The sequence below is a fragment of the Gastrolobium bilobum genome, unplaced genomic scaffold, assembly GCF_033153095.1.
Source record: "Gastrolobium bilobum isolate Gb01-03AN ecotype WA unplaced genomic scaffold, APGP_CSIRO_Gbil_v1 utg81051, whole genome shotgun sequence".
Lineage (NCBI taxonomy): Eukaryota > Viridiplantae > Streptophyta > Magnoliopsida > Fabales > Fabaceae > Gastrolobium > Gastrolobium bilobum.
In genome coordinates this window covers 6,518-22,219 of record NW_026898721.1, presented here as the reverse complement: position 1 = coordinate 22,219, position 15,702 = coordinate 6,518, and the positions used below count along the sequence as shown (strand labels likewise).

General features: G+C 38.6%; 1 long non-coding RNA gene across 1 annotated transcript; it reads right to left on the bottom strand.

The window, feature by feature from the left end:
• Nucleotides 1–11,425: 11,425 nt before the first annotated feature.
• LOC133283587 (uncharacterized) lies at nucleotides 11,426–13,305 on the bottom strand. Its single transcript, XR_009747812.1, has 4 exons — nucleotides 13,233–13,305; nucleotides 13,069–13,139; nucleotides 11,832–11,887; nucleotides 11,426–11,598 (listed from the first exon to the last, which is right to left on the bottom strand). It is a non-coding gene; the product is annotated as an uncharacterized LOC133283587 (long non-coding RNA).
• Between the last annotated feature and the right edge of the window lie 2,397 nt (nucleotides 13,306–15,702).

Here is a 15,702-nt window from a genome sequence, read left to right as displayed (position 1 = left end):
TCACCCTTCACCTTCCCTCCCTCTTGTGAGCCAAAGGTGTCATTTTTCTTCTTGTTCTGTTCACTAAATCTCTTGGGGTGAGTGTGCTTTGAGCTTGTGAGGGTGTAAGGTGCCTTCTTTACTGAGTGTGGTCTCAGTTTGGTAAGGTTTTTGAGGTTGAGTTTCTGCTTTGGGGTTGAGGGATCATCTTCTTGGCACTTTTGAGCCTCATGGTGCCATTTTGATGGAGAAAAGTCCAATCTTGTGATACATTTTCGTGGCTTTGTTGAACCTAAGTTTTGGGTCAGTTTGGAGAGCTCCAAGAGCCTACTTTTATGCTGAGTTTGAACCTCCATAGGTATACCTTGAACATTCCCTTGAATTTTCATGAAAATAGCTTGTTTATGTTATGAAATGAGATAAATTTAATCATTCAAGCTTAAGGTTGTTAATCTAGGGTTAATGAGTGTTAATGAACATCTGTTTTGGGTCAAAACTGAACCTTGGATCAATGGGAGACAGTTTTGCTTCGGATTGTGCAGAAAAATTCTGCAGAATTATGTTCTGCCCGCGTGGTAATCGATTACCTTTCGTTGGTAATCGGTTACCTAGTTCAGTAATCGATTACCATGTTTTTGGTAATCGGTTACCTAGTTCAATAATCGATTACCATGTCCTTGGTAATCGATTACCACCTGTGAAAATGACCAGAAACCAGTTTTATGAGTGGGAAAGTACCCTTTTGGGCATGATGGCTTAGGTAGTTAGTGTTACTGTTGGGAAACAATGATATCTTTAATTGAGTGACTTAATGCTTGATAATTATAAACTAGAAAAGATATAAATGAAAAATGTAATGTTGTCATAATGAACAGATTGTGATTGTGCTGTTTGTGGGCATTGAGCTAGTGTGAGCTTGGCTTGGATAGTTAGCTTGCGAGGTAAGCTTTCGTGTCCTCGGTTTAGCCATTGTTTGTTCCACCATGTCCCATGGGGGGTTGGTTTATATGCATGATGTTGTTTTCATGTATTATTTTGTGAAATGCTATTGAGCTGTTAAGTGCAATTTCTTATGATATATATGTGGTGTTTCGCCTAGACAGAGGCCATGGGGTGGTCCTGGGGGCGGGTACAACATGGGTTGTTACTGTGTGGGTAATAGACGTATTCCTGCACTTCTCTGATCAGTAGAATTGTTAGAACACACATGAGATGATTATTTGCTACATTGCAGATTTTGGAACTTATATGGGTATATGCTTTTGGAACTTATATTGCACATGTAAGTGAGCTTGGGGTGGAATATCCTTAAGGACCCCTTGTCTTACTGAGATTTCTATTTAGGGATCTCACCCCACGTTTAGGGCACTATTTCAGGTTCAGGTAATGCGGGGGTTGAGACCTCTAGCGGCAGGAGGCCAGAGCTTAGCTGATTGAATGCTATTATGATGATTTTGCTAGATGCTGACATTGCTTTATCTTTACTATCATGTTATTTGATTTGAGACTGTTGTTGGGCGTTGTTGCCTTATTTGGTGAGCATGGGGATTGTCCATGCCACACTGCTTATGCTTGTTTACTTTGACTGGCTTTGTATAAACTATCAGGATATTCTCCGGACTACGTGTTGTAGATCCGTGAGTAGATACACATTTTATATATGAGGTATTTCAGTTAGCTGTCTCTTGCAATTACATATATGCAATGTTTTGGAAATGAATTAAGTAATTCAACTTGGTAATGATAATGACGTCATAATTGAAAGTAAAAAGTTATTTCGCATTTTTAAATTAAGCGTGGCTTAATACGATGACATGTTAACAAATCGGGTTAACACAGGGTGTTACATTTTGTGGTATCAGAGCACTTTCTAGGTAAAAGCCTGTATGTATTGCAATACTTAGGATGTTTTGTTGCGAGTCTGTCTTATGTGTTCTCTCTGTTGGGTTTTGCTATGATAATGCATGTGTGACCACATTGCGTGGGCCTGATCGACTCATTCTTTGTGTAACTTGTGCAGAGTCATGGTAATGCCTAGGAGGAACCGTGAGACCACTGAGGATCAGCCAGATCCTGTCCTAACTGCATTGGCTGAGATGCAGGCAGCTAGACTAGCTGATCAGGAGGCCGCTAGATTGGCCAACTTGGCAATGATTGATGTCGTTCGAGAGGCGAACCGGAAGGCCACGAAAGATGTCCTTGAGGCAAACAGGCTGGCGAACATGACCATGATGAGGGTAATGTTGGAGAAGATGAGGGCTGGCCGCACTGAGGGTCAGTTTCCTCCACCACCACCACCACCTCCATCGCCACCACCACCGCCGCCTCCACCTAGTCTTCAGGACAACAACCAGAGCCATGTTGAGGCCATTGGTCATGTTACTGGGGTGATGGAGCCCTATGAGGAGCACGCTAAGGATCGCGATGTTATAGACCGTCGGCTTAATGCTTTCCGCAAGCATAAGCCACCTTCCTTCGATGGGTCGGTTGATCCCATTGCTGCTGCGAGATGGCTGCAAGCATTGGAGAAGATCTTCTGGGTTATGCAGTGTACTGACTCGCAGAAGCTGATGTTTGCCACGTGCATGCTGGAGGGCGATGCACATGAGTGGTGGATGAACACCTCTCATGCCTACGAAATGCAGGGTCATGTTATGACATGGCCATTCTACGATGACTGCTTTTTGGGCAGATACTTCCCTTATGATGCGCAGGAGAGGAAGCAGGGGCAGTTTGATAGGTTGGTGCAGGGCTCGATGTCTGTTGACGAGTATCTAGCCAAGTTTAATGAGCTTGTGAAGTTCGCCTACTTTCGGATGGTTGTGCTTTCTCCGACCTTTTTGGCTACTAAGTTCCGCAGGGGACTTAGTGAGGTGATTGCAGAGCATATTGCTGGAGCTTAATCGAGAGATTTTGGTACACTGGTACAGCAGTGTAAGGACATTGAGGATGTCTGCATTACGAGTAAGGCCAAGAGGGCCAAGGTTGCTGAGACGAAGGGGACTGGTAGTTCCAATTCCTGGAAGGACAGGAAGTTTGCTGATAAAGGAAAGGGAAAGAAATTGGCTGCTAGGCAAGCGCCTAGTCAGTTCAAGAGGAGTTTCACTCAGGGGAGTTCAGCGAGACCTCCTACTCCCAGATGCTCGGGATGTGGGAAGCTCGTCTGGGGCCGTGAGTTACCGGCCAGACCATATGTTTCCAGTATGGCAAGGAGGGCCACTATGCTAGAGAGTGTCTGTCATCGACGGTGAGAGCTGCAGCAGTTCAGGCAGTTCCATTACAGATGGTTCCCCTTCCACCTACAGCGGCACCTGTTGTGCCACCTGCCACGGGGCGAGTTTACACTTTGGATCGGCAGTAGTCGGACAGAGCTCTGAACCTTGTTAGAGGTACTGTTTCCATTGGTGGATCTTCTGTTGATGTATTGTTTGACTCCGGGGCTACGCATTCTTTTATTGCACCCCGATTGCTGTGGGACTTGAGTTGCCTATGTCTGTGCTTTCTCCACCGTTGCGGGTGACTGCTACCACCAGAGAAAGATATGATTCTACCACTGTACATCGAGATGTCGTGTTTCAGTGGGATGGCCGTGACTTTTTGGTGGATCTGATAGGATTGCTGATGGCTAACTTAGAGATTATTCTGGGCATGGATTGGTTGTCCAGGAATTGTGTGATGATTGAATGTTGTGCCAAGCGTGTGGTGATGTCTCTGTGTGACACCACAGCCAGTTCCTCGCCATATATATCATTATTGCAGGCTAGGAGAGCCTTGAGTGCAGGGGCATTCAGATATGTCATGCTGGGAGGTTTGGTGAGTGGGACACAGGAGGATATCACTAGCATTCATGTGGTGAGGGAATTCCTCGAGGTATTTCCTGAGGACATTCCTGAGTTTCCGCTGCAGAGAGAGATAGAGTTCTCCATTGACTTATTGTCTGGTGTGGGGCCCGTTTCATTGGCTCCATATCGAGATGTCGCCACCAGAGTTGGCGGAGCTGAAGAAGCACATTGAGGACCTTTTGGGGAAAGACTTCATTCGACCGATGGAGAGCACCGGTCTTTTTTGTGAAAAAGAAAGACGAGACTATGTGATTGTGCACCGACTACAGGCAGTTGAATAAGGTGACAATCAAGAACAAGTATCCCCTTCCGCGCATTGATGATCTGTTGGATCAACTGAAGGGCGCTTGTGTGTATTCGAAGATCGATCTCCGGTCCGGATACCACCAGATTCGGGTGAAGTCGGAGGATGTTCCGAAGACCGCGTTTCGTTCGAGATACGATCACTATGAGTATTTGGTGATTCCGTTTGAACTCACCAATGCACCCGCAGTGTTCATGGATTACATGAACAGGATTTCCCAGCCGTACCTGGATCAGTTTGTGATTGTCTTCATTGACGATATTTTGATTTACTCCAAGACTGAGGAGGAACATGTTGAGCACTTGAAGATTGTGTTGCAAGTGCTGAAGGAGAAAAGGCTTTATGCTAAGCCTTCCAAATGTGAGTTTTGGCTCAAGTCCGTAAAGTTTTTGGGACATGTGATTTCTGCATAAACAGTTGCAGTGGATCCGAACAAGATTGAGGCTGTACTAGATTGGGAGAGGCCCAAAACATTTACTGAAGTGAGGAGCTTTTTGGGTTTGGCAGGGTACTACCGGAGGTTCATCAAGGGATTTTCCATACTGGTTCTGCCATTGACACGCCTTATCCGGAAGGAGACTCCATTTGTGTGGACTCACGAGTGTGAGGAATGCTTTTAGGAGTTGAAGGAGAGACTGACTACCGCACCCGTGTTGGTCCTTCCCGATCCTGCTGAGGAAGTTGAGTTGTACACCGACGCCTCCGACAAGGGGCTCGGATGTGTGTTGATGCAGTTGGGCAAGGTGATTGCCTATGCTTCGAGGCAGTTGAAGCCTCATGAGGAGAACTACCCGACTCATGACTTGGAGTTGGCTGCTATTGTGTTTGCTTTCAAGATTTGGAGGCATCATCTTTATGGCATGAAGTTTGCTGTGTTCAGTGATCACAAGAGCCTGAAGTATCTGTTCGATCAGAAGGAGCTGAACATGAGACAGAGAAGATGGATGAAGTATCTGAAGGACTACGACTTTGAGTTGAAGTACCATCCTGGCAAGGCCAATGTGGTAGCTGATGCTTTGAGTCAGAAATCCGTGAGTCTATCCAGTTTGACCATGGATGATTATGATATCATTGAGCAGTTTCGAGATCTGACGGTGACCTCTTTGTTTGGAGGTGCACTTCTCGAAATGGAAACCGTGCAAGTTGAGAACGAGCTCATGGAGAAGATCAAAGAGGCACAAGAGCAGAGAGAGTGCCTAGATTATGTGAAGAACCAAGACGGTGTGTCTTGGAATGAGGATGGATTGTTGACCTTCCAAAAGAGGATTGTGGTTCCTCGAGGTCCTTTGACTGTTGAGGTGATGACAGAGGCTCATAAGGGCCAGTTTACTGTCCACCCTGGTGCTATAAAGATGTACCAGGATTTGAAGAGAAATTATTGGTGACCGGGCATAAAGAAGGACATAGTTGTGTTTGTGTCCAAGTGTCTGATTTTCCAGAAGGTGAAGATAGAACACCAGAAGCCATCTGGTAAGCTTCAACCTCTTGAGATTCCGGAATGGAAATAGGATAGCATTTCCATAGACTTCGTGGTGGGATTGCCGAAGACTCAGGCTAGTTTCGACTCTATCTGGGTCATTGTGGACAAATTGACCAATTCTGCCCATTTTCTTGCAGTGAAGGTGAGCTTCACTACTAAGCAGTTGGCCAGACTATACGTTCGCGAGATTGTGAGGCTTCATGGGGCGCCCGAGAGTATCATCAGTGATAGGGACCCGAAGTTCACATCTCGGTTCTGGGAGGCGCTGCGGGAGGCTTTTGGTACACAGTTGAGACTGAGTACATCCTATCACCCTCAGACTGACAGACAGACTGAGCGGACCATCCAGACATTGGAGGAGATGTTGAGGGCTTGCACTTTGGAGCAAGGTTCAGCATGGGATAGGTACCTTCCATTGGTAGAATTTTTGTATAACAACAGTTTCCATGCTAGCCTGAGCATGATACCTTCCATTATATAGGACTTGTAAAACAAGATTCAGGTCAAAATAATGAGAACTGGTGTCAGAACTAATACTGTCAGTGTGAAAATGAGTACCGGAAAAGTATTACAAAAAATAAAATAAAAATATGACAAATCTTAGAAAAACGAGTAGGTTCAGAATCCCAAGTTTGAGATTAAAATGCTAAGCGTAGCTATATTTGTTAATATAGTGGGTTTAAAACTTAAGTGCCTATATACTTAATGGCACAGATTTCCAGGGCATTTCATACACTCTACGTGCCTCTATTTTCTGAAGTTGGCAGCAACCATTGTCACCCTTCACCTTCCCTCCCTCTTGTGAGCCAAATGTGCCATTTTTCTTCTTGTTCTGTTCACTAAATCTTTTGGGCTGAGTGTGCTTTGAGCTTGTGAGGGTGTAAGGTGCCTCCTTTACTGAGTGTGGTCTCAGTTTGGTAAGGTTTTTGAGGTTGAGTTTCTGCTTTGGGGTTGAGGGATCATCTTCTTGGCACTTTTGAGCCCCATGGTGCCATTTTGGTGGAGAAAGGTCCAATCTTGTGATACATTTTCGTGGCTTTGTTGAACCTAAGTTTTGGGTCAGTTTGGAGAGCTCCAAGAGCCTACTTTTATGCTGAGTTTGAACCTCCATAGGTATACCTTGAACATTCCCTTGAATTTTCATTAAAATAGCTTGTTTATGTTATGAAATGAGATAACTTTAATCATTCAAGCTTAAGGTTGTTAATCTAGGGTTAATGAGTGTTAATGAACATCTGTTTTGGGTCAAAACTGAACCTTGGATCAATGGGAGACAGTTTTGCTTCGGATTGTGCAGAAAAATTCTGCAGAATTATGTTTTGCCCGCGTGGTAATCGGTTACCTAGTTCAGTAATCGATTACCATGTTTTTGGTAATCGGTTACCTAGTTCAGTAATCGATTACCATGTCCTTGGTAATCGATTACCACCTGTGAAAATGACCAGTGACCAGTTTTATGTGTGGGAAAGTACCCTTTTGGCCATGATGGCCTAGGTAGTTGGTGTTACTGTTGGGAAACAGTGATACCTTTAATTGAGTGACTTAATGTTTGATAATTATAAACTAGAAAAGATATAAACGAAAAAGGAAATGTTGTCATAATGAAATGAACCTTTAAAGTATGGTTATTGATGATATTTTTGATCTAAACAGATTGTGATTGTGCTGTTTGTGGGCATTGAGCTAGTGTGAGCTTGGCTTGGATAGTTAGCTTGGTCCTGGGGTCGGGTACAACATGGGTTGTTACTGTGTGGGTAATAGACGTATTCATGCACTTCTTTGATTAGTAGAATTGTTAGAACACACATGACATGATTATTTGTTGCATTGCTCTGTTTTTGGAACTTATATGGTTATATGCTTTTGGAACTTATATTGCACATGTAAGTGAGCTTGGGGTGGAAGATCCTTGATGACCTCTTGTCTTACTGAGATTTCTGTTTAGAGATTTCACCCAATGTTTGGGGCACTATTTCAGGTTCAGGTAATGTGGGGGTTGAGACTTCTAGCGGCAAGAGGTCGGAGCTTAGCTGATTGCATGCTATTATGATGATTTTGTTGGATGCTGACATTGCTTTATCTTTACTGTCATGTTATTTGATTTGGGACTGTTGTTGCCTTATTTGGTGAGCATGGGGATTGTCCATGCCACACTGCTTATGCTTGTTTACTTTGACTGGCTTTGTATAAACTATCAGGATATTCTCCGGACTACGTGTTGTAGATCCGTGAGTAGATACACATTTTATATATGAGGTATTTCGGTTAGCTGTCTCTTGCAATTACATACAGGAAATGTTTTGGAAATGAATTAAATAATTCAACTTGGTAATGATAATGACGTCATAATTGAAAGTAAATAGTTTTTTCGCATTTTTAAATTAAGTGTGGCTTAATACGATGACATGTTAACAAACCGGGTTAACACGAGGTGTTACATTTAGCTTCCAAAGTTTAGTCCTTTTTCCACAAAGATGGCTCCTTGGTGCTTCAATGTGTGTGAAATTAGCTTCAAACCACACAACAAAGAATGGGAACCCTCAATTCTCATAAAACAGAAGCTATGACACTCCAAGAAGAGATTTTACCTCACCAAGGTGCTTGCTTTTAGGTATATAGAGTGATCAAAATGGGTAAAGGAGAGGAAAGATAGTGTCATTGATGGTTTTCGTGGAAGAAAGCTCATGCTTGCTTGGAGAAGAAGAGAAGTGCTCTCTAGGTTTAGAATGAGTGTTCTACGTAGACTTGGTGAAGAATGGGAGGGAATTTAGGGGTTTTAGTCATTTTAGACCGCTCACTTAATCTACCCAGTATTAGTTCTTTCAAACTTTGTTTTACTGACTTAATATATTTTCAAGTAATCTCCATTAATTTACTTTTACATTTTGGGTTATTTCAGGTACACATTTTTACTGCGAAATGCATAGCACTTACAGTTTTCCTCCGAAAAATGATTTAATTTAAATAAATATAGTTTCTCTCTAATTATCCTATTTTAATTATGGAATAATTTCCTAAATTTATATTTGATTATTATTATGAATTTACTAAAATTCCAATTTAACGGTGCGGGTTCTTACAAGTATCACACTTGTTGAAAACATGACACCGGAGAAAGCATGGAGCGGTCAAAGATCAACATAGAGCACTTCAAAAAATTTGGGTGTGTTTCCTATGCCAATATTCCAGACCAAAAAAGGATAAAGGTAGACAACAAGGGAGAAAAATGCATTTTTCTTGGTGTTAGTGGTAAATTAGAAGCCTATAAATTATATAATCCTAACATTAAGGGAATCATTATCGATTGTGTTGTCATCTTTGATGAATAGGAGTTTTGGAAGTAGAGAAATGAAGCTATTGGACAAATTCTTACTGATTTTGATGAAGACCAAGATAAAAAATAGCAACTTTAGGAGAATGAACAACAAATTCCAACTATTGCACAAGAGGATATGCCTCAATGTGTTGAAAGGAGACCTTGGATGGCTGATTATGAGGTAACTGATATTCACCAATCCAAGGACGCACTTCTGCATTTTGCTCTTTTTGCTAATTGTTGTCGTACTAATCTTGAAGTGCTTGCGAAAGAAGAAAAATAGAGAAAGGTAATGAATGAGGAAATTGCTACAATTGAAAGAAATAATACATGACAGTTAATTAATATTCCTAGAGGGGAAAAGACAATTGGTGTCAAATGAGTGTACAAGACAAAATTGAAAAAGAATGGTAAAGTTGACAAGTACATGGCACTCTTAGTAGCTATATGCTTTAAGAAATAGTTTGGTGTGGATTATAAATGTGTTTTTGCTCTAGTTGCCTAATATGCTACAATTAGATCGGTTATTACTTTGTTAGCTCATAATTCTTGGCTTATATTCCAATTGGATGTAAAATTGACATTTTTACCTGCTGATCTTCAAGAACATTTATTCATTTACCAAGCTTTTGGTTATGTGAAACCTTATAGTGAAAGCAAAGTTTATATATTAGAAAAGGTATTATATGGTCTAAAACAAGCTCCACGTTCTTGCTACGGTTGTATTAAAGCTTATATTTTGAAGGAAGGTTTTAAAAAAATTCCATATAAACATACACTTTCTATTAAAAAGAGGTGAGGAAGGAAAGTTGTTTATTGTTTGCTTGTATGTGGCTCATCTGATTTTTACTGGAAATGATAGTGCTAGGTTTGAAAATTAAGAAGTCTATGATGGATAAATTTGATATATTTGATCTTGGGATGATGTATTACTTTTTGGGTATTTAGATGTTTCAATCTACAGCAAGAATTTTAATTTCACAAAAGAAATATATCCAAAAAAATTTAGACAGGTTTCAATTGAAAAATTGTAAATCTATGAGTACACAAACTGAGTTTATATTGAAGCTTATGAAAGATCTTAAGGAAGAAAAATTGACAATACACTCCACAAGAAAATTGTGGGAAGCCATTAGTATTTGACTGCAACAAGACCTGATATCAAGCTATTTGGTTGAGGAAGATTATTGAAGAACTTCAATTCAAACAACAAGGAGCAACTTCAATTTATTGTGACAATAATTCTGCAGTTAAATTGTTAAAGAATCCAACTCTACATAGAAAGAGAAAGCAAATAGAAATGAAGTGTCATTTCTTAAGGGAGATTACAAAGGATGATTTAATTGATCTTGTTTTTTTGCAGAAGTGAAGATCAAGTTCCTGATTAGTTTATCGAACCTCTCAAATATAATGCATTTAAGAAGCTTAGGGCATTACTTGCCATACGTTCAGTGGAGAATGCTACAAGAATTTAAATAAGCCGAATGTTTGAAGAACATCTATTTAAGGGAGGAAATCTTGAATATTCCTTTCATTTTCTTTTAGTTTATTTGAGGAAGTTGAACAATTACTAACCTTTAAGTGGTGTAATGGACATGTGGGTACACTAAAGTTATGAGAAGATCATTTATTGATGGAGTTATCTAGGTTTACTAGTTTATTGTGTCTTTTTAGGTTACGTGTCTTTTTATTTTTCTTCTTCAATTTATGTATAGCTTATAAGAGACTAGTTGAACACTACAAAAATTCAGGCATTTTGTGGAGGTCATATTTTCATATTGTGGAGGTCTTTGACCCCCCACAAAAGACATTTGTGTCATTCACCCAAACCCCCAGTTCTGCCTTCGCCACAACATAGTTTGTGGGAGTTTTTTGTGCAGCGCCACAATTTGTTGAAGTATTTTCTGGAAGTTCGAGACCCCCACAAATATTGCACTTTCTGGAGGTTTAAGACTCCCACAAATGTTGTATTATTTATTGGGATTTAGTAACCTCCACAAAAATCATCATTTTCTAGAGAGCATACACTGCTACGATTTATTTATTATTTTGGCATATTTAAATCTCCACTAAATACTAGTTATCCAAATTTGAAAAGTGTGTATATCATAATTTTGGAATTGGGCCCATCACTTAATTTGTTAGCCAATTTATTATTTATTTGTTTGATCTCTTAACATTTCCTTGAAAACAATTGTTAAATACTAGTTATCCAAAAGCAACACTATAGCACACCAATCATAGTTTATATTTATGTTTGCACTTGGTTAATACTTTTTTAAATAACATAACATAGTGGAGCCATGTGAAGAAAAAAAATCAATAGATATAACTTCCTTGTATATGCAGAAAAAAAAAAGCAACATAAGGTAATAATATAACGAGAAGCAGAAACATAAACAGAAACTGACTCATTCCCCATCAGATGAAGCAAGACTTCAAAAACGTAATGGTAGCATTCGAATATATGAAGTAATATTACTAAAATACTTAACAAAACCCTTCTAAAGTTCTATTCTCCATCAAACTATTCAAAAATAATGTGACAATTTTAAATAAGCAACAAAATTTATGCATAGAATTTGAAAATAAAATGAATATTGTAAATTGCTCTCAGCTTTCAGTCTGCTCTCTCAGCTTTCGAATAGTGCTTCGGACAGTCACAGCACTGGTAGTACTGTCAAGAAAAATATGTATGAACAAATCATTTCCTCAATCACCATTGGAATGTGAGTGGTGATGATAACAAGTTAAAATGAAAAACAAGGAAATGTGAGTGGTGAGGCCAGTTCTGGTTGGAAATGATAAAGAAACAAGAATCAAGATGAAGCAGAATGCAGAATCATTAATCAATGAAAATAGGAACATTAAAATGAATCAAAAAAAAAAAAAAGAGATCAGTATACTCACTAGCAGGAGTTCACAGAGGCAACCCGATTGACAGCAGTTCGAGAAGCAAAAGAAAACTGATCAGAGAATGAAGAAAGAACATAACATATTAAAGTGTTATGTTTTACAGTAAACACAATATATAATTTTACAGTAAAGCAACTAATCAACAAATAACAAGCTATATATAGTCAATCTAAAAAATCCAACAGTATCGTCATATTTTATTTAGTTAACACATCATGCCATAAAAAAACATAACATATTATATCTAATTACGAACTAAAAATGAAAATGTCTACGCCCTTTGCACATCTTGTCACCCCTTTCTACTACTTTCATTTCCAAGCTCCAACTTTCTCATTTATATCTTTTTATTATTTTAATATTAATACCTAAACTAATTTCCTAATATAAAAGGAAAAAAAGTGTTACCGTAAAACTAAAAGTAATTCTTTTTTACTGTTATAATTTACAGGTACAGTTCTTTGCTCCCATTGGTTCTCTTTCCTTTTTGGATATTTTGGATACATAGTCTGTATTATATTTGAAAATGGTATTATATGAAAAAGAAAAAAAAAAAAGAAAAATTAAATTAGAATGGTTGGTACACTTGGTCCAACCTTCTCCTATTAAAAAAATTGACACCGGACATAGGGTTGGTCAGCCTATGATTTTACTACTATAGAAGCGCGTGTACTTCACTACCATTATCTGTTGTTAGGATTCAGATCTCACCACTCAGCTGAGAGATAGAGAGAGGAGGGGGGATGGTAGGCGTAGCTGTAATAACTAGTCCTTTCCAGATAATAAATCTGTATTGAAGAGGTTAATTAATCAGAGAGACAAAACCTTATCTCTGCTTAATTATACAATGAAGCTCTACCTCTAACCAACATGAAACTAATAGTTCGGTCATACAAATAGGCGAGGAAGCATTTTCAAACATTATAATCTATGTCTTCTTGAAAGACTAATTAAATCAGGCCTAGACATCCAAATTATGATTCAAAATCATAAAGCAATGGGAAACAGAGTTTTAAACTAAGAGTAAGATTGTGCGCATTACAAGATATCAAATATTTAATTTTCCATTAGAGTAATTAAAAAAAAACACCATCCACAGTTGAAGATGCAAATTGTGTGCAGTGCTACGAGTACCGATAGAACATTCTTTTCCTCAAATTCCATGTCGCACATGTTGTTGTTATGCCACAAATCCACAAACACATTACTCAAAACTAAAAATAAAAAATACCTCAAGAACTCCTTCAGAATAGTACTTCAAAACTCGAACAAAAGCAATTGTAATATGTCCTTTTGATTGTGCTGCAGGAAATAACACGCTGTCAACAACCACCACACAAAATTATAATTTAACAAAATCCTTACAGAACTAACAACGCGGTGAACAGATCGTACACAATCACTTTATAGTTGAAGATCCAACTATCTCTTCCATAATAAGCACATGAATGCAATCAGAGATCCTAACACGAAACCGAAAAAGAGAATCAGAAACAGTTAAACTTGAAATATTTTTAAAAAAAACCTAGCTTAATTGGGGTTTGGGCCGGGTTTGATTTTTGCTAAGTTGAAGCCTTAGTCAAGTTCGGGTTTTTTAAAAAATCAGGCCCGCCAGAAAAATTTCAATGAACAAAATAGATGCAGACCACTAAAAACAACATAGATTGGTACATACAGAATGAAATAATATAATTTCAAATTATGGGGGTTTTGGCGTATGTCATATATCACTCTATCTATGCGGCTTGCGTTGGATTGATAGAACTAGGGGTGATAAACGAGCCAGGGGCCTTTCAAGGGCCTTTTGCTCGGTTCGTGAAGGCCTAAGCTTACATGCTTAATATTGGTTGTTGGAACCAGACATGGACTTTTATAAAAGCTCGTTTAGTAAAAAGGCATCAGGCTATAATTCAAAAGTTCGGCCTTGGAGCCTCTCAGGCTGACCTAGTATATTAATTTTTTATTTTTATTTATATTTTTTATACTATTTGTAATAGTCATCTCTCCTCTCAATCCATTGCACCCCTATTTTATTAGTTAAACAGACTTTTTGAATGATTTTGTTCTATATTATGCTGTTTGGATATACATTGAATTTATGAATATTTATGGAATTACTAGTGTTGTTGATTGTATATTCTGTTTGGATAAATTTTTATTGACTTATTTTTTTTAACAGGCTAACAGGCTAAATTAGGCTTTTATTTTTTTCAAATAAGGCAGGCCACAAGCTGATAATTATATTTATAACAGGTAGCAAGCTTGATAAGGTCGACACATTTAAACACAGACTTAACCTTTTAAGATCAAAGCTCGGCTCGGCTCGGCCTGTTAACACCCCTAGATAGAACATATTGTATATTTTCTCCATGATTGAGATCAGGAACAGATGTTGGAAGGACAACCAGTTCCAGGAGCCATTGGTCGTGCGTAGTGCAAGAGGACATTGTACATTCCCTCACATCCTCTGATAAGTGTTTCGTCATGTAATTAATCAAGGGATTACACACTGGAACCCATGAATCCAATTATAATCAAGTATGATCCCCATTACAAAGTAAGACTCGAGAATTATCCAAAAGGCGAAAAAGTCTTAGATTATATGATATGTATGAATTATAACTTATATATCAATATAAAAATCAAATTATTACCTGGTTAAAGTAGTACTAGATCTAATTGTTTATAGTTCAAGTGTGAGGTGTGTAGTCTCACATAGGTTAACAATGGACACAATGACTAATGTAACACTTCGTATACATCCGGATTTGTTATCATATTATGGTATTAAGCGCAGCTCAATTAAATACGGAAGCTAAAATAAAATCAGTTATTAGACATGCCAGATCACATTTTCCCTTATTAACATAGCAATATGAAATCCATTTATATCCTTATGTAATTAAAAACCACGAATAAAATCCTGAAAATGCCTCAATATCATAAATAAATACTAAGTCATGAAGCTACATCGCGTAGTCATGACCAACATCCATATCTTATGGCGTATACAAAACATACATGTTCAACAATAACAAATAAATCAAAGGCATGGACAATCCCTATGCTCATAAGCAAATAAAACATACATAGTCTGGTAAAAACATAATGTCATAGTAGTCATATCTCAGGTAACATATTCATGTCGCGGTACAATAATCATATCCATAATAATCTAAATAAAACATGCATCTCAAATAAAATTTACTCCGGCTTCTTCCCTCGGGAAGCATCCATCGCATGGACATCTGTACCTGAAAATGTGCCCCACATGGGGTGAGATCTCTAAACAGAAATCTCAGTAAGCAATGGTTCTCATAGGGATTCCTCCGCCCCAAGCTCACTTTGGTATAACAGTTCAAATATAACAGTTGAACAATAATAGCATAATCACGTGATGCAACAACATATATATATCATGCATGTGTACTAACAAGTCTACTGGCCAGAGAACGCATGGTTTACGCACGTCTGTTACACGCATAAGAAGCATAAGGCATCTACCTTATACCCACACTCAGGGATTACAATCTTGTGTAGCTCCACACTACACTCAGGGATTACCATCTTGTATGTAATACACCACATAACATACATATATAAGAGTGCATCATTTCATCATCTCAAATAACAGATAAGCACATATACCGCATAAAACTACCATCCCCCTCTTGGAGTATGGTGGAACAAATGAGGATTAACCTTGAGAAGACAGAACTTACCTGTCAAGAAGTATGATCAAGCTCAAGACCTAAATAGCAGCTCACAGATCACCAAACAGTAGAATCAAGGTCTGTTTATACCAGAAATATAATTAATATTCATAGTCTAGAAGCTTATTGCATTAGGACTACGTTTCCTTTTT